Source organism: Piliocolobus tephrosceles, chromosome 8 (assembly GCF_002776525.5).
Source record: "Piliocolobus tephrosceles isolate RC106 chromosome 8, ASM277652v3, whole genome shotgun sequence".
Lineage (NCBI taxonomy): Eukaryota > Metazoa > Chordata > Mammalia > Primates > Cercopithecidae > Piliocolobus > Piliocolobus tephrosceles.
In genome coordinates, this window is record NC_045441.1 from 138,470,808 (window position 1) to 138,498,645 (window position 27,838).

General features: G+C 48.6%; 2 non-coding genes and 1 pseudogene across 2 annotated transcripts; 1 reads left to right on the forward strand and 2 right to left on the reverse strand.

The window, feature by feature from the left end:
- The window catches only part of LOC111551453, a 72,469-nt pseudogene extending 45,485 nt beyond the window's left edge, over positions 1–26,984 (reverse strand).
- Positions 9,501–9,572, forward strand: TRNAC-ACA. The gene has a single exon. It is a non-coding gene; the product is annotated as a tRNA-Cys (tRNA).
- Positions 14,177–14,248, reverse strand: TRNAC-GCA. Its single transcript has one exon. It is a non-coding gene; the product is annotated as a tRNA-Cys (tRNA).
- Positions 26,985–27,838: the final 854 nt, after the last annotated feature.

Sequence of the window (27,838 nt, forward strand, 5' to 3'; positions counted from 1 at the left end):
AGGGACAGGCCTGGTGAGCTGCAGAGCTGAGGGAAAGTGTCTAGCTGTGAATCAGGTCTGGCAGCTTCCAGAAAGTCAGACCTGGAGGGAAGCCATCATTTAATTTCACAAAGCTGAGTGCTCCCATACTGATAAAATATATTAACTAGTTAACCTCAGTGTGCCATGGGGGCATAGCTCAGGGCTACAGCTTTTGACTGTACAGCAAGGGGTCCCTGATTCAGATCCAGGTTCTCCATTCTTTTCTTTATGTTCAATTTCAGTAGCTAACTTTATCCACATACATCTTAGATTGGCATGGGCCACACAGAGGATGGGGTCACCTTCTCAGCCTCATTCTCCACATTGCCCCCAAACCCCAACTCCTCCACCATCCCTCCATTCTTCTGCTCTCTCAAAGCCATCTCCTTTCACCACTCTCTCCTCTCACCATTCATGTCTTCTCTGATATATGGGACTCCACAAACAGTAGACACTTGTAGGACCAGGCTAATAATCCTATTTTCCTCACCTCCCTCTCCTTCTGTCCTCAGGAATGTCAGACACCATGGCAATGTTCTTCCAACGCTAAGGCCTCCCGAGATTTCCATCCTGCTGCCTCTACGAATGTTCACAAACTCCACTCACTGTGGCTCTCAAGGAGTGTGGTGAGGCAGAGTCAGCGTTTTCCATCAGTGTCTTTTACCTTGCTTCTTGAGGCAGGAGAATCGTTTGAACCCGGGAGGCAGAGGTTGCAGTAAGCCAAGATCTTGCCATTGCACTCCAGCCAGGGCAACAAGAGCAAAACTCCATCCCCGACGCAAAAACAACAAACAAACAAAAAAACCTTTCTCTTACTACAACTTCCTCAAACATAGTTTACTATGACATCTGTATTCCCATTGCCAATGCTCATTCCCTAAATAAGTTACATTCCTTTTCAGAGAGCTTCTCTCTGCCTGTTATTTAGATTGACACCACCTTTTATTGGTTTATTTGCTTTCTCTGTCTGACTTCCCACTCCCCACTGGTGTTTCCTGAACTTATCTTCCAAATTAACTACTTGTTCTTACATTTTAGTTTCAGAGTCTCTTTCTAAGAAATCTAAACTAAGACAACAGATTAAAGGAGAAAAATCACGTCATTCAAATAGATGAAGAAAAACATCCAATCAAATCCAACACACCTTCATGATTTTAAAAAAATTCTTGGCAAGTGAGGACAAATATTCTACCTCCTTAATATGCTACTAGCTGCCTACCTAAAATATAAAAAGAAATATTATTAAATGGTGGGGTGGTGAAAGCTTTGAATTGAAAACTGAAAGACAAAAATGTTCTTAAATAAAAGGGAAATGGAAACTGAACTGAGGAGCAAAAGACTCTAAAAAAATCACCAAATACGTTTTTTAAATGAATCAACTAAGACACTCCAGAAATGAAAAAAGTATCAACATCTTCCTTTTTATTTACTTTAACCTGAAATATAACTTACATAAGGTACAGAAATCTTTTTTTTTATTTATTTATTTATTTTTTTTTTTTGAGACAGAGTCTCGCTCTGCTGCCCAGGCTGGAGTGCAGTGGCCGGATCTCAGCTCACTGCAAGCTCCGCCTCCCAGGTTTAAACCATTCTCCTGCCTCAGCTTCCCGAGTAGCTGGGACTACAGGCGCCCGCCACCTCGCCCGGCTAGTTTTTTTTGTATTTTTTAGTAGAGACGGGGTTTCACCGTGTTAGCCAGGATGGTCTCGATCTCCTGACCTCGTGATCTGCCCGTCTCAGCCTCCCAAAGTGTTGGGATTACAGGCTTGAGCCATCGCATCCGGCCCATAGGTACAGAAATCTTTAACGTACAGCTCAATTAATTTGTACACATACACACAAATGTACCCACCTCCTAAATCAAAATATAGAAGATTGAAAGGAATGTTGCTATGAACAAGAATCTTGCACGTACATAGACACTCTTTAATCTCTGTATCTAGGAATACAATTGTCGAGGAAGTGGGTGTTTCTATTTTTGGCTTTAGCCAATAAGGTCAGACGGTTTTCTAAAGTGAATAGAGCAAATGACACTGCCACTAGCAGGGGATGAGAGTTACTATGGCTCCACATACCATCACTGCGTAACATCAGTCTCTTTCATTTAAACCATCCTAGCAATAATTCTAGCGATAGTTCACTGTGGTTTAACTCGCACCTTTCTTTCCTTTCTGTTTTAAGATGGAGTTTCGCTCTTGTTGCCCAGGCTGGAGTGCAGTGGCACAATGTCGGCTCACTACAACCTCCGCTTCTTGGGTTCAAACAATGCTCCTACCTCAGCCTCCTGAGTGGCTGGGATTACAGGCATGCGCCACCAAGCCTAGCTAATTTTGTATTTTTAGTAGAGAGAGGGTTTCTCCATGTTGGTCAGGCTGGTCTTGAACTCCCGACCTCAGGTGATCCAGCCTCCTCGGCCTCCGAAAGTGCTGGGATTACAGGCGTGAGCCACCGCGCCCAGCCTAATTTGCACCTTTCTAGACTCATGAGGTTTGAGCATCTTTTCATAGGCTTATTGGTTACTTGGATGTCCTCTTCTGTGAAGTGACTGCTCACGTCTCTTCTTCATTTTTTATCTTCATTAAGATAACTTATCTATTTTTTAACTGTCTTGTGCAATACTTTATGTATTTTGGGAATAAACCCTTCATCAGTTATGTGCAATAAATACCTTCTCCTGCCATGTGGGTTTTTATTCTGTGTTTATTGGCTCTCGTGAATGTTAGCTGATTTCCCTGCGAGCTTTTTATCTGTTCAGCAAAATGGTATACAGAATTTACTATGTGCCAGTCCTGTTTTATGTCCTGTTTTATGTGCTTTACCCAGATAAACTCATTCACTCTACACAACAATCCATGAAACATACGTTTTTTTTTTTTTTTTTTTTTTGAGAAAGAATCTATCTGTCGCCCAGGCTGGAGTGCAACAGTGCGATCTCAACTCACTGCAACCTCCGCCTTCCCGTTTCAAGCGATTCTCCTGCCTCAGCCTCCTGAGTAGCTGAGATTACAGGTGCCCGCTACCACGCCCAGCTAATTTTTGTATTTTTAGTAGAGATGGGGCTTCACCACATTGGCCAGGCTGGTCTCCAACTCCTGACCTGGTGATCCGCCCACCTCAGCCACCCAAAGTGCTGGGATTACAGGCGAGAACCACCGCGCCCAGCCATTGCTTAGCCCTTTTGTATTTGCCTTTGTGTAAGGCTGTCTCCTTCCTGATTCCTCATCACAGGTGGGGCGTAAGACTTCCTCCTGGAAATGCCCATTCATCATTGTACTACTGACATCTGGGCCTCCAGCATCCAGCCATATCCAGCGTCTTCTGCGACTTTCTGGACTTTGTTCTTGTTGCCCAGGCTGGAGTGCAATGGCATGATCTTGGCTCACTGCAACCTCCGCCTCGCGGGTTCAAGCAATTCTCCTGCCTCAGCCTCCCGAGTAGCTGGGATTACAGGCAAGAGTCACCACGCCCGGCTAATTTTGTATTTTTAGTAGAGATGGGGTTTCTCCATGTTGGTCAGGCTGGTCTCAAACTCCCGACCTCAGGTGATCCGCCCACCAGGCCCTGCCAGTGAGGAGTTCCGTGTTCTTGCAGGCTCATCAATCCTCCTCATCTTCCTTGGCAGTCCACCCTACTGCAGGAAAGGGAAAGCCAGAGGATTTTAACATTATCATAGAAATCACTGCGGAAGTCAGTGTTTCCTGAGGTTGTCGGGCCAGGAGCAGAGAGGAGTGGCTGGCTGCTGGCTGCCTTCTGGGAAGGTGCCCAGGGCTACAAGGCAAAGGCCTGTGGGTAAAGGAGAAAATTCCAGTAGGAAAGAAAGGCAGTTTAAAAAGAGACAGTTTACCAGCTCCTGTGACAAGAGCCTTAGCAGGGCCTTAGCACAGCTGAGGAGGTGAAAAGGAGCTAACCCAAGTATTACTCCAAGTGTTCCTTCTAGAAGGGACAGGGCTCTGCCTGCCAGCAGAAAGGTCACGTGGGAGGCTGGACACACTGGCTCATGTCTCTCATCCCAGCACTTTGGGAGGCCAAGGCAGGAGGATCACTTGAGGCCAGGAGTTTAAGACCAGCCTGGGCAAAAGAGTGAGACTTCACCTCCACAAAAAAATAAAAAATATTAGCTGGGTATGATGGTACACACCTGTGGTCCCACCTACTTGGGAGGCTGAAGTGAGCTATAATTGTTTCACTGCACTCCAGCCTGGATGACAGGAAAATACCCTGTCACTTAAAGACAAAAATGAGTCAAGTGGGGTTGTTCTCTAGCAACATATTTTAGTCCTTGAAACTATGTTAATGTTGGCCCTCTTAACGCTTTTGGGGATTCCGAAATCTACTCAGCTACCGACTTCTCACTATTTCTTGGAGTCGCTCCTTCTCTATCATTCTCCATTAAATTAATTGAAGAAGTGAAAGTTGGAAGAATCACCTTGTGTTCTAGATTGTAGTTGTGTTGGATCACTGGACCAGGAGAGCCAGGCCCAACTCTGTCATTAGGTGTGTTAGAACAGACACCTCTGTCACACAAAGTTTCTCTTGTACGTGCCCACCATAAGAGGTAATGGAGGTTGACTCTCAAGGCCGTTCTAGCAGCCACTGACAGTGCTTTTCCAGGGTACTGCCCGCAACCAAGGACCCAAAGCAGGGAAGACACAGGCATGGAGGTATTTGAAGAGGGGGAACTGCCTCTTGTTATGCACAAGGTCAATGAGTTTACACTGAGGTAGGCCTGACAGCTCCTAGGAGCTTCCATTATGACATAGCAACGCATAGGTAACTGGTCATCTGGGTGTGACTGCACAAGTCAAAGACATTACCTGACCCCCACAACAGCAGGAGGGGGTATAGCTCAGGGTTAGAGCATTGGACTGCAGACCAAGAGGCTACCAGTTTGATTCCAGATACCCCCTCCGCATTTTTAATTTGGACATTTTTACATAGGTGCCCACATTTTAACTTCTTCCTTATTAGACACTAGAGTAAACATTTCTTTCTTTCTTTTTTTTCTTTTTTTCCTGAAACCAGCAAGAATGTGGTGGTTCTTACCCCAGGTATAAACTAGAATCACTTGAAGAGTCCGAAAAAGTGCCATTTCCCGTGCCCCACCCCAGACCAATTAAATCAGAACATCTAGAGTGGGGCCCAGACATGGTGAAAGCTTCTCAGGGGGATCTAGACTGTAGCGAAGGGCAAGACCCTACTTTAGCAGAGCTTCCAAGAGGTCTCCTTAGCCCAAGACTGCATTGTTCCCACTCTGCCTCTTCTTATTCATCCTTAGGTGAACCCCAAATATCTAAAGAAGGGCCTCAATTAGGATTAGTTAATCAATTAATTTTTCCAAGGCTGCGGGTGCATGTCTGTGACACCGCCTCAGGCGAGTCCTGACAACCTGTGCCCAAGGTGGTTGGGGCACAGCTTGGTTGTATACATTTTAGGGACACATGAGCTATCAATCAATATGTGTAAGATGTACACTCGTTACGTTCGGAAAGGTGGGACAATGCCAGGTGAAGGTGGGACAACTGGAAGCTGGGAGGGGGCTTCCAGGTCATAGGTAGAGAAGAGACAAAAGGTTGCATTCTTTTGCATTTCTGATGAGCCTCTCTAAAAGAGGCAATCTGATACAGATTTATCTCATAAGCAGAGAGGTGACTTTGAATAAAATGGGAGGCAGGTTGACCCTAAGCAGTTCCCAGCTGGACTTTTCCCTTTAGCTGGGTGATTTGGGGGCCCCAAGATTGATTTTCATGTCACACTTATGTGGACAGCACTTAAAACTGGACCAGAACAGCATCTTTCAGGAACAAAGGCTCTTTCAGCATTTCCTAGTTGTCTTCATTTTACCCCTTCTGGATCCAGTCATTCTGCCTGGGATGGGGTGGTATTGGTCTTCTACTTACAAAACAAACCACCAAGATCTATCACTCAATGAGTAAGCCCTTAGAAGGCCAAGACAGTTTGCAGAGGATTAAATGTCAACATGCTGAAGTATAAGGAAAGTGCTACATTGTGTTCAGATGTTCCAACTATCAGAGGCAATTTTATGTCATAGGTAAGCTTTAAAAGCAAACTTCTGCAGAAGGGATCACTAGACAGCATAGAATTCAGAAGCACCAATGCATGATTTTTAGTACCCTTATACTAATCATGTTTTATGAACCTTTTTAAAAAGTACCTAAAATACATTTCATAATTCTTCAGATTTCTGTACACAACAGTAGTTTATATTTTAGATAGATTAAAAACATGTTCCTGTAATAAAACTATCTGAAAGCAAGAAAGTCTTACTATCTTTACATTGAACGGCTGGAAAAGACAACAGAGAAGCAGGCACTGAAGAGAGAGCCTGGCCAAGTGTAGTGTCACTTGAGGCTCTGTCTAATTTGATCATTTAGCAAATGGTGCTTTGCTGTACTCCCCTGAGTTGAAAATATTCTATATCCTGTGACTCTCCTTATTAGTGTCAGATGTAGTGGCCTGAAAAACAGAGCTTCTTTTATTTTCCATGATGTGCTTCATACTTTCCTATTCATTAAAGTAGATTCCTTTTGTTAACAAGATATGTGAACTTTTTATTTAGTACTTTTTCCACCCCCCTAAAAAGTGGCATTGGTAGCTCAAAGGATAAACGCTAGAGGGGATGGACACCCCATTCCCCATGGTGAGCTTATTTCACATTGCATGTCTGTTTCACAACAGTTCATACACCCCGTAAATATATATGCCCACTAGATACCCACAAAATCTTAAGGATTTTAAGCAGCAGCTTTTGCTTTTCCAGTTTTACAAACACTTAGAGCTTTGGCCTAGAACTTGGGTACTTGCCCCTTTCGCGTCCCTGCCGTCCAATGCCTTCTGTTAGTGTAAATGGTCTCTCGGGGCAGTCTCCTTCCTGTATCCCCACTACTGTTTCAGCTCCTCCACCCAAGCCCGCCAGCCCTCCAGTTACTCTGTAAACAGTCTCCTTCCTCCTTAGCCTTTCCCTGCAAGTCTGCCTTTTTATCCATCCTTGTACACCTGAAGGCCAGCTTTCCCCTGAAGCCATCCCTCCCCTTCAACCTCTCGAATGGACAGGGTGGGGTCACCTTCTCAGTCTCATTCTCCACATTGCCCCCCAAACCCCAGCTCCTCCACCATCCCTCCCTGCTTCTCCTCTCTCGAAGCTCTTTCCGCCACTCTCTCCTCTCACCATTCATGTCTTCTCTGATACACGGGACTCCACAAACGGGATATTTTTAGAACCAGGCTAATAATCTTCTTTTCCTCACCTCCCTCTCCTTCTGTCCTCAGGAACGTCAAACACTATGGCAATGTGCTTCCAATGCTAAGGCCTCCCGAGATTTCCATCCTACTGCCTCTACGAACGTTCACAAACTCCACTCACTGCTGCTCTCAACGGGTGTGGTGAGGCATAGATTCAGCATTTTCCAGTAGTATCGTCTACTCTGCTTCTTGGTTATCAGCTGGGCACATGGCTTCCCAGAAGGAAATCTGCATTTCACAGACCCTCTTGGAGCTGTAAGGCCACAGGCATAGGCTGGTCAATGAGATGCGGGTGAAAGTGATGGGTGTCCCTACAGCAAAGACTTGTGTTTTCCATCTCCTGCTGCCTGGGAGGTCGATGAGATGCTAATGTGGCTGATGGCATGCTGGAATGAAAGCCAAGCCAGACAGACAGTCAGAAAGGAGAACTCGGGTTCTTGACCCTATGAAAAGTCATGCCCGGACCACCTAGCTGTGGACTTTTACGTGGTAGCTTTTAAGCTTCTGGTTGGTTTGCTTCTTTCCATTTTGCTTTAATCCTTTGTTATTTTGGTTGTTCAGCATTCATAGCCAAACTTGATCATCTTATTCTCTTTCAGGATCTTAGAATCAGAAAACTCCTTCAATGACACCTCTTCTGAGGTTTACATGTCCTTACTGTTACAGAAAATGTTTCATTATCCTCATTTTGACCTTAATCTTGTCTACCTCTCTCTGTTCCCATGACCCCAGAGACACCTTGGGGCTCAGCTATGTGCCTGCCTATTATGAACCCCATGTTTGGCCTCTCAGTCATGATTTAGGCTCCTCTGAGGGTTTGGCCTGTGGTCTGTCTATCTCCCTCATGAGCCCTTCTGCTTCCGCGGATACACTCGCCACTGGCCTTTCCCATCTTTGCTCTGGGGGAGCCAGTCGTTGCTGGAGTAAATTGTACAGCCACACAAATGGTCCCACTGCAAATCTATGCCAGTCTGACCTCAACCAGTGCCTCTCTCCTAATGAGCAATGATTCCATTCCTTTCTAATTTCACCTCTTCTCCGTTTCCCACCATGCCTGGTTCACACTTTGCCCTTCTTCCCAAGTAATGATTCCCAGCCTACCTCCTTGATTGTCTTTGGATGACCTGTTCTCTACCTGACTGAGAAGACCAAGGTATAGAGTCCCCTCAGCATCCTCTGCTTCTCTGCATCTTCACCTTCTCCTCATCCCCTCCAGGGTAGGAGACAAAGCCTGGTTTTAACCAATTCCCTGCCAATGGATATTTAGATGGTCTCCAGTGTTTGCTGTGAGGAATTAAAAACCGCTGTCCATGAATCTCCACATATATGTGTCTTCATGCAATTGCAGGAATATTTTTGAAGGATAAATTCCTACAAGTGGTACACTGTAGACAATCATTGTGTTTTCCCTAACTTTATTTTAGGTTCAGGGGTACATGTGCAGGTTTGTCGCATAGGTAAACTCATGTCACGGAGGTTTGATGTATAGATTATTTTCTCAGCCATGTACTATGCATATGTATTTTTTCTGATCTTTTCTCCTTTCACCCTCAAGTAAGTGCAAGTGTGTAGTGTCCCCTTCTGTGTCCATGTGTTCTCATCATTTAGCTTCCACTTGTGAGAACATGCAGTATTTGGTTTTCTGTTCTTGTGTTAGTTTGCAAAGGATATGCCCCGCAGCTCCATCCATGTTGCTCCAAAGCACATGATATCATTCTTTTTTATGGCTGCATAGTATTCCATGGTGGATATATGCCACATTTTTAAGAGACTATTATTTTTTGAGTATCTTTTTTAATTTTTTTCTTTTTTTAATTTGCTTTTCACTTGACAAATTAACATGAAGAGTATTCTATGTCAAATAGAAGTCTCCAGACGTAGCCGCTGGGTCTCCTTTCAGGGCAGGGAAAGGTGGTGTCACCTAGTTACAGTTCTGTCCCCAGCCTAGCACACCTCACATGATGCTCAACAATTGCTACTCAGAGAAATATCTGGATGACTTGAAGGGTCTCTCCATATATAAAGGTCAATGAGGCCACCAGGGTGTCCTAGCCAGGTGCACACAGAAGTGATGATGGAGAAAGAAGTATTAGTGACAGGAGGGCGCCGGAGTTCAGAGAAACAGAACTGGCCTGGACATCCACGCCAGCAGAGCTTGGTCTTACTCTTGGTGTGTCAACACATGAAAATGGTGTTAATTACACTGTCCTCCTATGACTGGGAGTATGGCTCAGGGGTAGAGCATCTGATTACAGATCAAGAGGTTCCTGGTTCAAATCCAGGTGCCCCCTACCCTGATTTACTTTTAATCACCAAAGTTGGTCCTGGGTCATAAGCTCCACCAATCCACCCACTTGGGTGAAAAAAGACATAGCCTATGTAATCCCTGACCCATAGCATGTCTGAAGTGCAGACTCAACAGTCCTCAAATGATTTCACGGACTTTAAAGTTTGTAAGGCACAGACCCTTGCCTCCTCCATCCCTCTGGGTACCACTCCAGCACTTTTGCAGAGTTCTCTAGAATCTCCCCAGGCACATCCATGTGATCCCCAAGAGAAGGCTGGGCCATGTCTCTAAGTCCTGCTGTATTCTCCACAGCACCCAGCTTCCACTGTGGCACAGGAGTACCTGAACCAGCCACAGTCTCATGCCTACCTCCAATGGGCATGAGAAATCCTAATGGGCTTAGATTTTTGAGCTTAGAGTACTGCACCCTGGACTTTGGCTCTGTGCCCTCAGGTTCTGGATTTCCTATCTGGGGCTGCTGCAGACTCACACCCTGGCCTAACCAGACCATGGATTGAGGAAAAGTAGGATTCTGGGAGGCTCTGTGAGACTACGGGCAGGGAGTGAGATGATGCAGGAAGTCAGATGGCACTTCCGAGAGGACTGACCTGATCCCATCAGCCTCTTCTCTCTCCTCCATGCAGACAGATACAGATCATGGGCTCCAGCAAGGGAAAGGAAGCTGGAGTCAGATTCCAAAATCAGTAAATAAAAATAAGAATAGGTAAAGGGTACCCTGATTAGAAACTTTTGGTCTGTCCTCTAAGGCTCATCTCATTATGATGTGATGAAAACCTTGCAGTCTGTAGTCTTTTGCATGGGAGCAGCACACTATAGGTAGTAACTGTGGTCTCTCCAGCCACCTCTGATGCTGGTAGCTAAACAAAGCAAGACGCAGGATGTGGTCTTTTCTGGGATATTCTGATGTTATCCAAATTACTGGATCTCCAGAAGCTTCACAGATGCAGCAGAGCCACCAATAATCCAAAATTATGTGGCTATTTCCCACTTCCCCATGTAGTTTCCAGGCAAATGGCTGAAGGGCCTAATATGGGAAATCGGGCAAAAGGATTCACTGTCCATGACTGGGTATTTTGGCAGAGTTCTTTTCTCAAGCTTGGCTTCCCCATCAAGGGAGGCAGGTTCTTTGAGCAGATTCAGACCTGGGGAAGGTCAGAGGCCAGGAACCTCCATTGTGCCAGCTATGGTGGTAGCTCAGACCTACACGTCCAGGGGACCACGATGACTCCCCATTCTCAGGCCTAAAATCCTCACCACTGATGAGTCACAGCCAAGACCTGTATGGCATAGACCACAGAATAACACCCAAACTTCACTTCGGGCTAAAGTATCACACTGCTTGGACTCTGACACCCCAGGATCCTCCTAGCCCCACTGAAATCAGGGGCTCCCTTTCCGCTATCATCCCTCCCACCAGCATCTCTGTCCACAGAGAACAGCCACCAGAATTCTTTTTACGAATGTAGAAGCTCCACACATCTACGTATTTTCCAAGCCAGGGTAAGTTGCATGTGATAAATCCCCTCTAACTTACCTACCACCTGAAGCCTATGGATTCTTTCTGCATTATAGCAAGAAATCCCTAGTATCTCAAATGCATTTAGAATTGGCCTCCTGTGAATCCAGGCTTAGGTCCACCAACGGAGCAAACAGTTTTATCCCAGCTGCTCCAGCTATGGTATCTTAAATAGAATTTTAATTGGGTATACTCCTAATAAAAATCCAGACTCATTTAAAATTAGTCTTTCTACTTTATGAAATACTCCAATAATCTTTATCCACCCATGGTCTTGAAGTTTTTGCTGACATACACTAACCAGTTGGAAATGATTTTGGTATCTGAGTCTTCACCTCCCAGCAACTGGTGCCCAGGCTCAACTGTGACTTTACTCTCACCGTAGGTCAAGGGACAATGGGCAGTGGGGAAACCAATCTCTTGCAGTGAAAACCCTTCCGTCTGGGCTGGTCGGCTTTCAGGCAGGAAGAAGGGGCAGGCTTGGAGATCAGTTAGAGTTGGTGATTTGGGATAAATCAAGTTTTCCAAATGCTCCCATAAATCCATCTTAGAATTCCTGAAGTTCCACCCTCTTAATCGCTGACCTATTTTCAGCTGGGAGACTGGGGGAAGCTGCAGATTCCATGGACATCAAAGTTTGGCAAGCCACAGGGATCGGCCCTGGCTCTCATTTTCAGCTACTTCAGTTATTTGGTGGCAGGAGATCAGAGAGTTTTGTTATACAGTCAGAAAAAGGCCTGTGTTTCAACCCACGTAGGACAGATCATACAGGGTAACACGTGAGCTATTTGCTTTCTTTAAACTGGTAGGACCAGCCATCCTGCCCAGAGGCCACTTATAATCTGGGAACTACAAATGGGTCCTGATGGAACTGCAGGCAAAAGTTATTCAACTTTTCTACAGTCTGACGTGAGCTTCTGGATTTCTATCCCCCCAAACTACTTAGATTGTCATTACCTTCAAGTTTAATGATGCCAGATTCCCAATCCACATTCCCTTCACGTTTCTGTAATCACTTGGTACCCATCCCTAGTACCGGCAAGGGTGCTTTAATTAAAGAAGATGTCATCTAAGGTTACTGTAGACACGGGGCAATCGCTCACAGGATGGCAAGAAGCTCATGTACCTCAGAGCAGCCTGCAGAGCCAAGTTCATCAAACAGGCAGGACCAGCTGGGCACAGTGGCTCACGCCTGTAATCCCAGCACTTTGAGAGGCTGATGAGGGTGGATCACGAGGCCAGGTGTTTGAGACCAGCCTGGCCAAGATGGTGTAACCCCGTCTCTACTAAAAATACAAAACTTAGCTGGGTGTGGTGGTGGGTGTCTGTAGTCCCAACTACTTGGGAGGCTGAGGCACAAGCATCACTTGAACCCCAGAAGCGGAGGTTGCAGTGAGCCAAGATCGTGCCACTGCACTGCATCCTGGGCAAGAGAGAGAGACTGTTTCAAAACAAACAAACAAACAAAAACAAACCAGGCAGGACCTCAGCCCACCCTGGCCTGGAAGCCGTCACTGCCACCACAACAGACACTGGCTGCAGCCTCTGGCCCTACTGCCATTGCCAGAGCTCTGCCATCTCCACAGTGAATTCCAAATTCACCCTGCCTCTATGTAGGATTTATTCAACATGCATGGTCTTGTTTAGGGGAATATAGTTGGCCAAACTGAAGCCATTACCAAGTGTGCTGGTTAGTTTTATGTGTCAGCAGGGCATAGTGGCTCATGCCTGTAATTCCAGCATTTTTTTAGGCCGAGGCATGTGGATCACTTGAGCTCAGAAGTCTGAGACCAGCCTGGACAACATGGTGATACCCCATCTCTACAACAAATACAAAAATTAGCTGGGCGTGGTGGAGCACACCTGTGGCCCCAACTACTCGGGAGGCTGTGAACCCAGGAGATGGAGACTGCAGTGAGTGGAGATCACTGCACTCTAGCTTGGGTGACAGAGGGAGACCCTGTCTTTCTCAAAAAAACATTTTTTTTTTTTCCTTAAATGTGTCAACTTGGCTAGGCCATGGTGGCCAGATGTTTGTCCACAGCAATCTGGATGCTGCTGTGGATGTATGCTTTAGATGTGATTAACATTCAATCTACAGACTTCGAGTAAAGCAGATTACCCTCCAAAATGTGGGTGGGCATCATCCGATCAGATGAAAACCTTATGAGGAAATGTCTGCTGTCCCTCAAGAAAGGAATTTTGCCTCCATGCTGTCTTCAGGCTGGAGCTGCAACCTCAACTCTTCCCTGCTTCTCCAGATTTCTGCCATGCCCTGCAGACATCAGACTTGCGAGCCCCCACGATGGCATGATCCAATTCCTTAAAATCTCTGACACACACACACACACACACACACACACACAGCCCCTATTGGTTCTGTTTTCTCTGAGGAACCCTCATTTACAAAACCAACATTCAGGGAGAGGACATTATCTGACCTTGTTTTTTCCTTAACCAGAGACAGGATCCTGTCTTCCACCAAGACTTACACAACTGTGAATTCCCCAAATGAAGAGGCTTGGGATGTGCAAGAAAAACAGAGTTCTCCCCAGACCTGGCACTGACTTAGCCTTCAAGAAATTGGGTTTCTCTAGAGCTTCTGGTGTCAAGGGAGGCTTTCTAGTGAAGACCTGACCTGCTTCCTATCTCTCCTGCTTTGCAGAATGAATCCATGTGCTGAAGAAAAGCTAAGAGTAGAACATCCTATTGTGATCAGCAAGTGAAAAGATACTGGGAGAAAAGCTGAGTGTTAGGAGAGAAGCTGAGGCAGGGCTTGCATGCCTGGCTAGACTTGCTGGCTCCTTGCTTCTAGCACTCCATCATCCTGTTTCTCTTCCCTTGATACACTGTTTCCTTTCAACCCCCACATCCTCACCACCTGTTTGTTTGAGCACCAATAAATAGCGTGGGCTCCCACGGCGCTGGACATTCCCAGCCTCCACACTAGCGATGACCCCCGAGTCCCACTTTCTCTCTCAAACTATCTTTTTCTCATTCTTTTGACTCCGCCGGACTTTGCCGCCCCCACGACCTGGTATTGGGTTTGATCACCCCGAAAGAAAATAGGGAGGGGGCACCTGGATTTGAACCAGGGACCTCTTGATCTGCAGTCAAATGCTCTACCCCTGAGCTATACCCCCATGTAATTGCCTGTCTCCAATAAGAACTGTAAACCTGTATGGCCACACCCTGACTGTCACCATCATGAGATGTGTACTTGCTTTGTCACGATACACCCCCTTCCTACTCCACACCTGCCTGCCAGCTCTACTTACAACCAGCTTCCTTCCTCCTCCAGTGTCTGACTGAAGGCAGGGACATTAAAATCACTGAGGTTTGCAGCCAGGACATCCTTCAGACTTGCCGAGAAGGGCAGGACTCAAAGAACTGCTTGCTCAACAGACCCTTTAAAGGTGAGGCTGGGCTGGGCAGAGCTGGGTAAAAGCAAAAGTTCTTGAGCCTCACTTGAGGACTCCTAAGCCAGACTCTCTGGGAAAGGACCTAGGGACCATGTGTGCTTCTAACCAACTCCCTGCAGCATTCTGACTCACGGTTTGGAGCTACTGGTTTAATGTGCTCCCTTACATGGTACAGATCTAGAAAAAATGACAGTATTTAAAATCATGCCCAAACAAAACACACCTGATTAATGACCAAGTCATGACTAGAATCCACATTCATGATAAAGGGCCTCTTTGCACTCAACACTCTGAGGCAGGAGTTGAACTGCCTTTTCCTTTCCTCTTCTTTCCTCTTATCCTCCATTTGCTGAATCCCACGATGTGTCAGATAAAAGCAGTAACCAGAAGACAGGATCCAATCCATGGAAAAGCGGTGAAGTGGAGAATCTGAGAAATCCGTGGTCACTGGGACATGACACAGGATGGAGAGATTGAAAACATGTGGGCAGAGTGAAAGGAAGGGCCAACAAGTGTCACCGTCTTGAACCAGGGACTACTTGACATGCAGCCAGATGCTCTGCCCCCAAAATGTGCCCTCCTATCTGTTTGGACCTTCCTGACTGACACTGTTTCACCTATGTTCCCAGGCCCAAGGATCTAATATACACTGTAATTTCTCATCATTTTCAGGGAACCACTGGCAATGACCTCATTCAGACAGACCTCTATCTGGCTTTGAACTTACCCTGTCCTTCCCCATGGACCTATCAGAGGACTTCTAGAAATCTTTCCTGCCTAGAATCCTGCAGCCACCTCCTCAGTCTCTGTGTGGGGCAACAATTTGGAGAATTGCTGTTTAGAGCTGGAAGCTTCCTCTCTCCTTCTCTCCTACTTCAGTTTTATCTTCTCTAACCTGCTTCCCATACTCTCTCCACTTCACTTTCACCCTCTGCACAGTGGGGTTACTTTGGGCCTTGTCCTACATTTTTTCGACTGTCTTCTCTTCATCCCTCTCCTCACTTACTAGTCCTTGCCTTTAAAAGGGAGACACCTTAGCAGAGGGGACCCAGTCCATGTTGGCCCCAAACCATTAGCTCAGCACAACTAGCAGAGCCAGGACCAGGCACGAAATCTATTTGAGCCCTGAAGCTCAGGCCTCCAGTATCCTGAATTAGGACCAGGATCTCTCCCCCATCAGGTTGGCAGAAATGTAATTATAGAAACTGGGCAAAGACGTAAGGAAACAGGTTCTTCATAGCTGCTGCTGGTAGCACCCGGTGGCCCTGGGGTATCCCTGGGGACAGCAATATGGCAACAGCAGAAACGAAATCAAGAAAGCCTATGATATGGTGAGGCCACTGCTGGGTCTGTTTCCTGGAGTAGCATCCCCACAGGGGCACAAAGAGACAGGCCCAAGAATGATCACTACAGTATCGCTTGTGAGCATGAAAAATCAGAAAAGCTTAAGTGTCAATCAGTGGAGGAATGGAAAATAAGTTACAATATAGTTGCTTCTGGAATATTAAGCATCTGTTAAAAGGAATGAACTTGATCTACATGTATCATGGATACGTCTGAAATAAGAATAATGAGTGATAAATATAACAACATCTATGTAATGTTTCAAAACACAAAAATCCATATACTGTTCACAACTACCAATGCACATAGTAGACGTTTTAAAATGTCGATAGAGGGTGGGTGCGGTGGCTCACACCTCTAATCCAGCACTTTGGGAGGCCAAGGCGGGTGGATCACGAGGTTAGGTGATCAAGACCATCCTGGCTAATACGGTGAAACCCTGTCACTACCAAAAGTACAAAAAACTGGCCGGGTGTGGTGGCATGCGCCTGTAGTCTCAGCTACTCCAAAGGCTGAGGCAGGAGGATCGCTTGAATCTAAGAGGGAGAGATTGCAGTGAGCCAAGATCGTGCCACTGCACTCCAGCCTGGGTAACAAAGCGAGACTCTGGCTCAAAAAAAAAAAAGTGGATAGAAAGGATAAACATAGGCAATTCAGGAGAAGTGGCTGCCCTAGGGAGGCCTGGGGGACCAAAATGGTATCAAAAATCCATTATTTCACAAACATACATCGCACACACACACTCACACACACGTTTTAAATGACAAAGCATGGCATACATCCAGCAAGTAGTTACTGAATTCCTACTCTATGCTGGGCAATATTCCAGGTGCCTAGAATGAATATCTGAAGAAAACGGTTAAAAAGTTTTGTACTTTTGAAACTGACATTCTAATGAGGGAGACCTGACATAAGATAAATGTATAAATAGGAAACATATATTACACAACGCTGTCTGACATAGAAGACCCAAAGCAGGAAAGGAGGCCCGGAGTCCTGCGTGGGGAGGGGCTGCAGTACCGATGACAGGAAAGGCCTGAAGGTGGGACTTGCCTGAGGCGCACTCCCAGCAGAGGGCACTGCGAAGGCCCTGGCACAGGGCGCAAGGGACAGCAAGGGGGATGGTGCAGCTGGGCAGAGTGTGAGAGAAAAGCGGAGGAGGTGAGCCGATAGTGTGGGTCAGATGGAAAGCCAGGATTGGGTCTAAAAGGGATCACTCTGCTGGGCTGAGATGAGACTTGGGGATCAGGGCAGGGGCAGACGGGCTGGTGACAACCTCAGCAAGAGACAATAAGCCTGGGTGTCAGAGTGGAGGGGACGAGGCGTGGACAGACTCTGGGCAAACCTGGCAGGGAGGGCGATAGGGTTTCTGGTGGAGTGGATGGGGGTGTGGAGGAGGAGGTCAGAGAGGACTTCTCAGGTTTTGACTGCAAATGGAAGGATGGAGCTGCCATTTACTGGGATGGGGAGAATGTGGGAGGAGCAGGCTATTCAGAGAAGACAGGAGCTCAGCTCTGGGAATGTTTAGGGGGAAGTCTGTGAGACACTCAGGTAGAGATGCAGGCCAAGCAGCTAGATGTGTGGAATCTGGGGCAAAAACCCAGGTTCGAGGCACACATTCCTAGACAGTACGTGTGGCCCCAAGACCCTGGGAGACAATGGGAGTGAGGAAATGCAAGGAGTAGAGAGGGGTGTGAGAACCAAGGGCGCCCTGGGGCTGAGAAGCTCCACAGGGCAACAGGAACCAGAGAAGAAAGAGCAGTGAAGGTGGGTGGCAGGTGCAAGGAACGTGAGCAACATGGCAAGTGTTATGAACAGGCCAAGTAAGCAGACAGAGCATTCAGCACCATGGAGGGCCCTGGTCACCGAGGTTGGAGAGGTTTTGGTGGAAGGGGTAACAGAGTGGGAGGGAAGGGGCAGGAGACAGCAAGCGCAGATGTCCCCGAGGTCAAGGCAGGATTGCTTGTGTCGCCCTTGAGAAGGTGGCATGGGATGGGATGTAGCGCCGGGTGGAAGGGGGGCTTTGGCTGGAGAGTTGACAGTTTAGCAGTCACAGGAGTGAAGGCAGAGAAGGGGGCACAGGTGCAGGCAGACGGCGTGGGGAGGGCTGTGCGAGTGAGTGGTGTATTTCTCTTTAATTAAAAAAAGGGGGTTAAAATATAAAACCATTCTCAGCTGTGGGCCATACAGAAACAGATGCGGTAAATTTGGCCCTCAGCCACAGTTGGCCGGCCCCTGGGCTAGGGAAACACAGTGTAATCGCGTGGCAGAGCGCCCACTGAAGTCACTGGTCGTGGATGTCATGTGACACCAGCAGCCAGCTTACCTGGTTCTCTGCAGCCACGTGCAGCTGCTTGGCTGCAGGTGCAGAATACTGATGGATTTCATCAGGTGGATACAATGAACAAAACAGGGGCAAGGGCACTGAGGCTGTGTGCAAAGGGGGACCACAACGGTGGGCATGGAGGGAAATGAGGGGTGAGGGCAGTGAAAAGGCAGCAGGGTCGATGGCCTGCAGGTCTTGAAAGACTGGAAACTGCTGAAATCAGGACACCAGACAGGGAATTGAAGGGACGGCAGGAGGCGGCCGGGGAGTGGTGTGCTGGAGATGGAGATGGTGGGTGTGGTACAGTCACTGTCATCACAGTCATGGATGGCCGTGGGATGGGTGCAGGGGGCACAGGACCATCCACAAGGAGGCTGCCATGGCCAAGAGTAAGTGCAGGGAGTGACGAGAAGAGAGGGAAGGTCTGCAGAAACAGCAAAAAAGACGAGGCCTGAGACCCAAAGGCGGGGTCTCTAGAGAGGGAGTGAGGCTGGGAGAGACGCAATCATGAGAGGCAAGGACCCTGTCCCTGGTGGGCCTGGGCTCAGAGGGAGGCAGGGAAGAGAATGACAAGCACTCAGAGGGCTGCAGTCCCCTGGAGCTCAGTCCAAGCAGGGAACACTCAAGACCTGGCGGGTCTGCTGAGCCCTGAGTCCCACAAGGCTTGGTGGAGGGATGTGCAGGAGGTGAGGTCTCATAAGGGGATGGGCCAGGCCAATGGCGAGGGATGAGCTGTGATTCCCAGCTCCTTGGATAAACGGGACAGGGATAAAGGCCACACAGGATCCCTGCCGACAGGCTCAAGGTAGACAGTGGAGTTTGTCTTCTCATCTTGTCTACTGGTTGGTAGAGGCCACAGATGCTGCTGAACATGACATTATGTAGCCAAAGAGTGTTACGGAGTCTTACCAGCAACCAGCATATTTCCAGGCCCCTCTTTACTCTCGTTTAATGATGCTGTGGAAGTGAGGGAAGCCTCCACACACGGTGTGAATACAACGAAACCCACCCACCCAGAACCTCCTATCCAGGCTAGGAAGCTGGACGCGCATGGGTTGTAACCCTCTTTTCCAGCCCAATATTATGTGTTCTCAGCCGTCTTTCTGTCCTCTAGCGTTCAGCACTGTCCATGACACCTAGAAGATTCTCAAATTGCACCTGTAGAACTAAACTGTTGTTGTGGGAAGTCAGGGACCACAAACGGAGGGACCAGCTGAAGCCACGGCAGAAGAACATAAATTGTGAAGATTTCATGGACATTTATTAGTTCCCCAAATTAATACTTTCATTATTTCTTACGCCTGTCTTTACTGCAATCTCTGAACGTAAATTGTGAAGATTTCATGGATACTTATCACTTCCCCAATCAATACCCTTGTGATTTTCTATGCCTGTCTTTACTTTAATCTCTTAATCCCCTCATCTTCACAAGCTGAGGAGGATGTATGTCACCTCAGGACCATGTGATGATTGTGTTAACTGCACAAATTGCTTGTAGAGCATGTGTGTTGGAACAATATGAAATCTGGGCACCTTGAAAAAGGAACAGCAAAACAGCAATGTTCAGGGAACAAGGGAGATGGCCTTGGACTCTGACTGCCGTGAGCCGGACGGAACAGAGCCGTATTTCTCTTCTTTCAAAAGCAAATAGGAGAAATATCGCTGACTTCTTTTTCTCATCAAGGAACATCCCTGAGAAAGAGAATGCGCCCTAAAGGTAGGTCTATAAATGGCCCCCTTGGAGGCTGCCATCTTTTATGGTCGAAGCCCAAGCCGAAAGCGCTCCCAGGCTTATTAAGACGAGGAAATTCCCGCCTAATAAATTGTGGTCAGACAGGTTGTCTGCTCTCAAACCCTGTCTCCTGATAAGATGTTATCAATGACAATGTGTGCCGACACTTCATTAGGAATTTTAATTTTGCCCCATCCTGTGGTCCTGTAATCTTGCCCTGCCTCCACTTGCTTTGTGATACTTTATTACCTTGTGAAGCATGTGATTTCTGTGACCCACACTCTATTCGTGCACTCCCTCCCCTTTTGAAAACTGCTAATAAAAACTGGCTGGTTTTATGGCTCAGGGAGCATCACGGACTCTGTCGACATATGATGTCTCCCTCAGACATCCAGCTTTAAAATTTCTCTCTTTTGTACTCTTTCCCTTTATTTCTCAGACCAGCCAAGACACTTGGGGAAATAGAAAAGAACCCATATTAACTATCGGGGGTGGGTTCCCCCGAAAAACTGTGAATGTCCTGATGATGACTGGCAAGCGGCCAGCTTGGAACATGCTTCTGCCCTTAGGAAAGGGCAAATCTGACTGAGATGAGATGATGAACATGGGGGATGCATTTAATTTCACACAAGTGGAGCACAGGAGGGCCTCCGAGGAACACCACCTTTCTCAGTGTCAGACGAAAGCAAAAACCAAGGCAGGTGGGACGGTCAAGGGCGGGTCTTCTGGAGGAATCAGGGGTCGACCTTGCAGAGATGTGGTCTCCGTGGTCAAATGACCCAGCAGGTCTTCATTTTAGGAATTTGGTTTTTCTCCTGTGCCCACCTGTCCTTCCCTTAACTTTCAAAGGTGCTGACTGGCTCCAGGGAAATCTGAGACACTGATTTCTGGTAACCAGATTCACCTTAAATAAATGTGTGCTTCTAATCATACCGAACCATAAGGCTGACCAAGGGGTGTATGTTCTAGAACTGCTACTGGCTTAAATTAAGGCTGAGGTCAGACGCGGTGGCTCATATCTGCAATCCCAGCACTTTGGGTGGCAGAGGTGGGCAGATGACCTAAAGTCAGGAGTTCAAGACCTGCCTGGCCAACATTGGGGGTGAGACTCTGTCTCTACAAAAATACAAAAATTAGCTGGGCATGATGGCGGGTACCCATAATCCCAGTTACTCGGGAAGCTGAGGCAGAAGAAATGCCTGAATCCAGGAGGTGGAGGTTGCAGTGAGCTGAGATCGTGCCACTGCACACCAGCCTGGGAGACAGAGCAGGATTCCCTCTCAAAAATAAATAATAAATAAATAAATTAGACGTTGGTTCTCAGAAGCAAGGCCGACTCTTTGCAAAGCTTTGAATTAATCTTGTTTTCAATACACAGTTGCCCCTTGAACAACATGGGTTTGAACTACGCAGGCCCACTTATAAGTTAATTTTCTTCTGCCTCTGCCACGCCTGGGACAGCAAGACCAACCCCTCCTCTTCCTCCAGTCTACTCAATCTGAAGATGACAATGACGAGGATGACCTTTATGATGCTCCACTTCCACTTAATGAGTAGTAAATATATTTTCTTTTCCTTATGATTTTCCTAATAACATTTTTTCTCTAGCTTACTGTAAGTATATAATACACAATACAAGAGCATACATAATATGTGCTATTCCCTTTTCATAGTATCAAGACTTCTGGTCAATAGGAGACTATCAGCAGTTAACTTTTTGGAGAGTATAAAAGTTAGATGTAGATCTTCGGCTGCTTGGGATTGGGGGCTAGTGCCCCTGGCCCCTGCGTTGTTCAAGGGTCCACTATGCTCCTGCCTTCCCTCTCAGTGTCCTCCTCTCCCTCCCCTCATCCTGTGCCCTGCCTCTGTCTCTTCCTAAAAGATTAGGTTTGCCACCTGTTTCCCTGATAGAAAGTATTCGTTTCTGGAGCATTAGTTGAATAAATTAGAGGTTAAAATTCAACTATAAAAAACTCAGACATAAAACATGTAAATTTTATGTTTCTCCTCGGCTCTCTCTGGAAAGATCACACCCTTCCTGGCCTTCCCATCTCTGTTTCCCGTATATCACCTGATGCCTCCCTGGCCTTCTCCCAGCCCTTACCTGGACTCGGGTCCACAGGAACATCTGGAATCTTGGGGCCAGGGCGGTGCCAGTGGCAGGGCTCCTTCCCTTGTTCAATCTGGGAGAGGACCTCGGGCTTGGAGATGGCGTAGTCTGAGGAAAGACAGAAGGTCAGTTTTTGTTACATTCCAGTCAGAGCTGGGGATAGTCAGCCCAGAAAACCAACAACAGTCTAGAAACGAAATCTCTTGATTGTCATAGAGCAGTAGCTCTCAACCACGGGCAATTTTGCTCCCCGGGGACATTTGGCAAAGTCTGGAGACAATTCTGGTTGTTGTGCTCAGGGCTGGGGGAGAGGTGATTGGCATCTGGAGAGTAGAGGCCAGGGTTGCTGCCGAACATCCTACAATGCAGAGGATGGCCCCCAACACACAGAATCACCTGGTACCAAATGTCAACAGCGCCGGGCTGAAGAAACTGCCGCAGAGTGTGCATATTAAACAGCAGTGCACTTGTGCTGACGAAACAACCTCATGTCTGCAATTGCTCCTGTCCTTTCTAACAGGCCTCACTGCCCTTGGCTCCAGGGTAACAGAGAGGAAATTAGAAGAGGAAATGAGCCCAGGAAGAAACACAGTCCAGGCCCTTCCTAGGCAGGATCAAACAAGGAGAGCAGAGAGCAGTAGCCCAAAAAAATGAGGGAAGAGTAGTTCTGAGGCATGAAGAAAATGTATGCTGCAAGAAGCACCATTGGCCCATGTTCTCCACTGACTTTGAGGCATGTCGCCATAAGGGCCACGCATGTCTGTAGCAGAAGGCTGAATTAGAGTCTTTCCCAAATTTAAGTCGATTACACACAGGCTCTGAAAGCAGGTGGGGTCTTCCCTGCTCCAAGTCAGCACCAATAGAAAGGTCCACATCCCAGGCCTGTGTAGGAGGGAAGCCACCACCTTTCCCAGCCTGGTATTCTGGGGCCCTGCGCACAGGGCAAAGGGAGCTTTTAACTCCATCACCCAGGGCTCATCTTTCACAGGAGGCAACAACTTTCAAGGTCAACGTTTCTGGTGATTTACATATCACTGTCATGAAAACAACCATGTGGAGAGAGAAGTACAGGGACTTCCAAATCCCATAATGAGTGTCAGGCCTTACCCAGGGAGACCAGCGTCTCACAGCTGCCCCTCACCACATGCGTAGAGAGCTCCTTCTGCCAGTCCTCCAGCTTGCCCCACTCCTGCTCACAGAACTACACAGCCACATCATCAAAGGCCACGGGCACCTGAAACCACAAGTGTCACACTCGCTCACCCACATGCTCACAGTCTCGGCCCCGTGGCCTCCCCAATCCCAGGGCGCCCCAGGGCGACCTTGGGGGACTCCCCATTGCTGCCCGGGGGTAGCCGCAGGATGCAGAAGTTACCGTTGCGCAGCAGGTTCTCCACATTCTCCAGCCACCTCTGCAGCAGCCCGTACTCCTGCAGCAGAGTCCCCAGCACGGCCCATTTGCCCTCCAGCTGGTTCCCGAACTCCTCAGCTGTCTTCTCGCAGTCGGCCAGCTAATTCTCGGCCATCCCAGTTCGACTTTCTAGGGAAAGTAGGCGAGCAGCCTGCCATTCAATCTTCCTCTCCATGGCATGAATGTTGGCTGCCATTGTCCACGGAGAAATCTTTCAGAAACACAAGAGAAACCGGCGTCATTCATTCCATCCATTGTCTTCACTGAGCCCCTCTCTCCCTAGGCACGGGGGAGCTGGGCTGGGAGCCCATATGTGTGCACAAGTGGGGCTATCCTATACCACATGCCAGACCTCAGGCTGGCAATCACCTGTTTGGGTATATTAGGTCTATGTCTGGGTGGGTGCCTTTACTCCAGGCCTCTGCAGCACAATGCAGACCCTTCTCACAGCGCTTACCACCCTACACAGTAATGTCCTACCCACGCCTATACTGTGGGCTCCCTGAACATGGTATTGCATCTTTTCTTTTTTTTTTTTTTGAGACGGAGTCTCGCTCTGTCGCCCAGGCTAGAGTGCAGTGGCCGGATCTCAGCTCACTGCAAGCTCCGCCCCCTGGGTTTACGCCATTTTCCGGCCTCAGCCTCTGGAGTAGCTGGGACTACAGGCACCCACCACCTCGCCCGGCTCGTTTTTTGTATTTTTTACTAGAGACGGGGTTTCACCGTGTTAGCCAGGATGGTCTCGATCTCCTGACCTCGTGATCCGCCCGTCTCGGCCTCCCAAAGTGCTGGGATTACAGGCTTGAGCCACCGCACCCGGCTGGTATTGCATCTTTTCATACCATGGTCCTTGACCCAAGCCTGGCACTCAGTGCAATTTTGCTACGTACATAATGACTTAGCATTGCTTGGTATTTTAGTGGGGAAATGGTTAAATGCAGATTTACTATAGCCCAGCCTGCACCTCCCCTTATGATCACACAGGAACTGTCTATTGATGATGATGCAGCAAAACAAACAAACAAACAAACAAAACACAGCCAATTCACTGAAACGGCACAAACAAGAGTACTGCTTATTTTTTGTCCCTTTTTAATAAACATAAAAATCTAATAGCCAGTTCCTCTTCCCCCAGGATAGTCTCATTTTGTCCCCTTCCCATCTGCACCTCCCCACAAGCTAAAATCCCCATGACTGCAAATCTCCATCAGTCCAGAGATTTTTGACACTGCATGAGCCATACAAGATTCTTTCTCTTTCCCAATTCCCACCCGCTCAAGGTAAAAATGATGACCTCGATCATTTTTGTAGCTGTACCAGGATTGGTGACATACAGTCTGGTAAGGAAAATGGACATATGTCACAAAGTTACACTTATATATGGGCAAAAACCATCTTAATTAGAGATAAGGGGCCTCCCTGTCCTTGGAAACATTCACATGGCGTATCAGTGACCGGCAGCTGGGGACAAGAAAGAACGAGCACATATTGCCTTGGGTGGGGAGCTGGACTATTTGAGCCACCCACATCTGAAAATGGGACCTACAGGGCAGAGAGGAGCTCCTGGTATCCATGCCCAAGGATCAACACCTCCTTACAACAATCTGCAAAATAATTTCTCAACAAAAGGTTGGTGATTATTTGCAAAATGAGTAAGTGGCTACTAGAAACCAGTGCGGATTCACTTAGAGAAAGTCACTGAGAACTAGAACGTAGATGGACACCTCAAAAAATAGAGACAAAAGGAGAGTTTGAGCAAAGGCAGAAAAAAAAAAACTTGTCCAGGACAGTACTAAAGGGCCTGTCTGGCTGTTCGAAGGAAAGCAGGACCTAAAGAAGGCAGGACTCTAAGGGGTCTTCAAGGCTGGGAGGTTCTGGACAAGCTGAACTGTTTCTAGGCGAAAACCCCCAATGTGGGTGGAAGTCTTGCTCTCAAGGAGGAGGTGGTCCTGCAAGTAGCCGGGTGAGCTGGCTTGGTTCTGGGTTTGAGTCCACCCTCCACCTAAGGCCACTGTTCCTTCCCTCACCTCTCCTTTCTTAGATCAGTCCCTGCCAGGTAAAGTCAAACGCCAAGAGTTTACTCCAGAAGCTTCCTTTCAACTGGTCACCAGCTCCCCATCCACTGAAATCCTCCCCATCCTCCACATGCATTATTACGGTCTTTGTGTGGCATGAAAGGGATCTCTGCATAAACTACTTTATTAAGAAAATATTAGTCTTTTACAGATGGACAACAAGGTGCATGGTTCTCTTACAATTCTGATGGGGCCAGAAAGCCCCGTGCAAGGCCTTCACAATATGTGTTGGGAGGTGGGACTGTGCGCTGCTCACTCCAGCCCAGCTTCTTACTGACAGGTGGCTGAAGTATGTGGGGCTGTCCTTAGACTCCTGCCAGGGGAGCTGAAACTCTTTGCTTGAGAGGAGCTGATGGTAAGAGGAGCCGGATCCCTCACCCGCAGGATGAAGTCCAGCCATGCAGGCTCCTTCCTAGTCTCTCTCTGCGGACTCCTTTCCCACTGCCTCCAAACCAAGACCACCTTCTCCAGGTTCATGGACTCCTTTCTGTTCCTGAACACGCCCTGCACTGTCCCGTCTCTCTGCGCCTTTGCCCAGGCACTCCTCCCTCCCTGAAAGCACCACGGGTCTAGCTGGGCCTGAAATCCTAGCCTTCCTTAAAAGCCGGGCTCAAATCACAGAGGCGCAGAGCATCAGGAGAGCATCAGGCCAGGAGGGGTGGACAGCGGTACCAGGCGGACGCCTGACGCTCCTTCCCCAGGAGCCCACTGCAAGTTTCCACCTGGGCGCCAGCACTCACCCCTTTCTGTTTTGCACAATTATTGCCCGCGTACCTGTCTGCTTGGTCCCTGAACACACAGCCACTGTGTGTCTTTATACACTTCCAGGTGTGCCAGCCTGGGCAAGTTAACTTCTCTAGGCCCCGGGTTTTTCTTTTGCATGACAGAGATTAACACCAGTACCCATCCCACTGGCTTGCTGTGAGGACAGAAGGACAGACTATCGCCTCAACAGGGCTTGGTGCAGTACCTGGCTCTATATCCCCTTCCGCGCCGACCCCTGGGGAGCTGGGCACGTAAGGGGTGTCGGTGTATGCGGATTCGAAGCCGCCCAACTCCCAGGTACCACTAAGCCGCTGGGAGGAGCTGGGGGAGGGAGCCACAGGCAAAGCGCCAGGCAGAGAAAGGAGCCTCGGGTGGGGAGACGCAGACGTAGGGTACAGCGACTGGGGCGGGTGCAGGAAGCCCCGGAGGGGCCAAGGAACTTGGCGTGGGGCGGCCCGGGGCGGGGACAACCGTTCCGCCAGCGCTCGGGCTCGGCCCGGAGTGGGGGTCCCGGCTGGCAGGCGCAGTAGGCCCCAGCGGACCCCGCGCTCCGGTTCCCCGGAGCCCCAGGCGCGTTAGTACGGTCCGACTGCCGGAGCCCCCGTGTGCCGGGCCCGGGTCGCCCGGGGCACCCAGGCCGCAAGTCCGTGCGCGCGCTGATCGCCCTTACCGGAGCCGCGGCCGCCTCCTCCATGGCCCTGCGCTGTCCGTCGCGGCCCGAAGAAAGTCGTCGCGGTGCTGCGCGCTGCCCCACGCAAGCCCCGCCTCCCAGTGCTCTCCGCTGACTGCGCCCGCCCGGCCTTGCCCCCGCCGCCGCTCCTCCCTAGCTACCCCTGCCTGGCGCCGCCCGCAGTCGCGCCAACACCTTTAGCGCCCGCCAGGTCCACGCTGTATCCTGGGAGCCGGCGCGGCCGACTAAGGCACGTGAGGCTTCCTGGAGGCAGGCAGCCGCACGGCCCCACCTGCAGCTCCGGAGGCGAACTGCAGGCGCGACGCCCGCCTGGCCAGCGACCCGGCGCTCACCCCGCGACCCCTGGCCGACCCCTCACCCATCCCCCGACTGCCGAGTGCGCGCGCGCAGTCACTGCGCTGGCCCCGGTGCACTGGCAGGGCCCTCCCCGGTGACCTTGGGCAGTGTGGCCCCCTCGCCCAGCTGGGCCCTGGCGCGCCCGAACAGGCACTTCTGCCGCCTCAGGTCCTGGGCCTGGAGGTTTGGGCTGTTTTCGGGGGGCAACTGTAACTCACCCCCCATCTGTGTTTGAAGTGGAATAAATACTTCGAACAATAGGAATATGCCGGTAGACGCCACTTAACATTTTCTACCATGTGTTTATTACAGTAAATATTTTGTAATGGCATGAGCAATGGAACGCAATACCATCACTGAACATTTTGGGGAAGAACTTGGTATGGACAGATGTTCATGATACTTTAACAGAAAAAGAGATATTTAAGAGAAAGAGATAATTAAGAGAAAAAGGCTGTCCAGAACGATCCTTTGTTTTGAAATTAACACTTTAAAGCAATATATGACATCATATGTAGCGT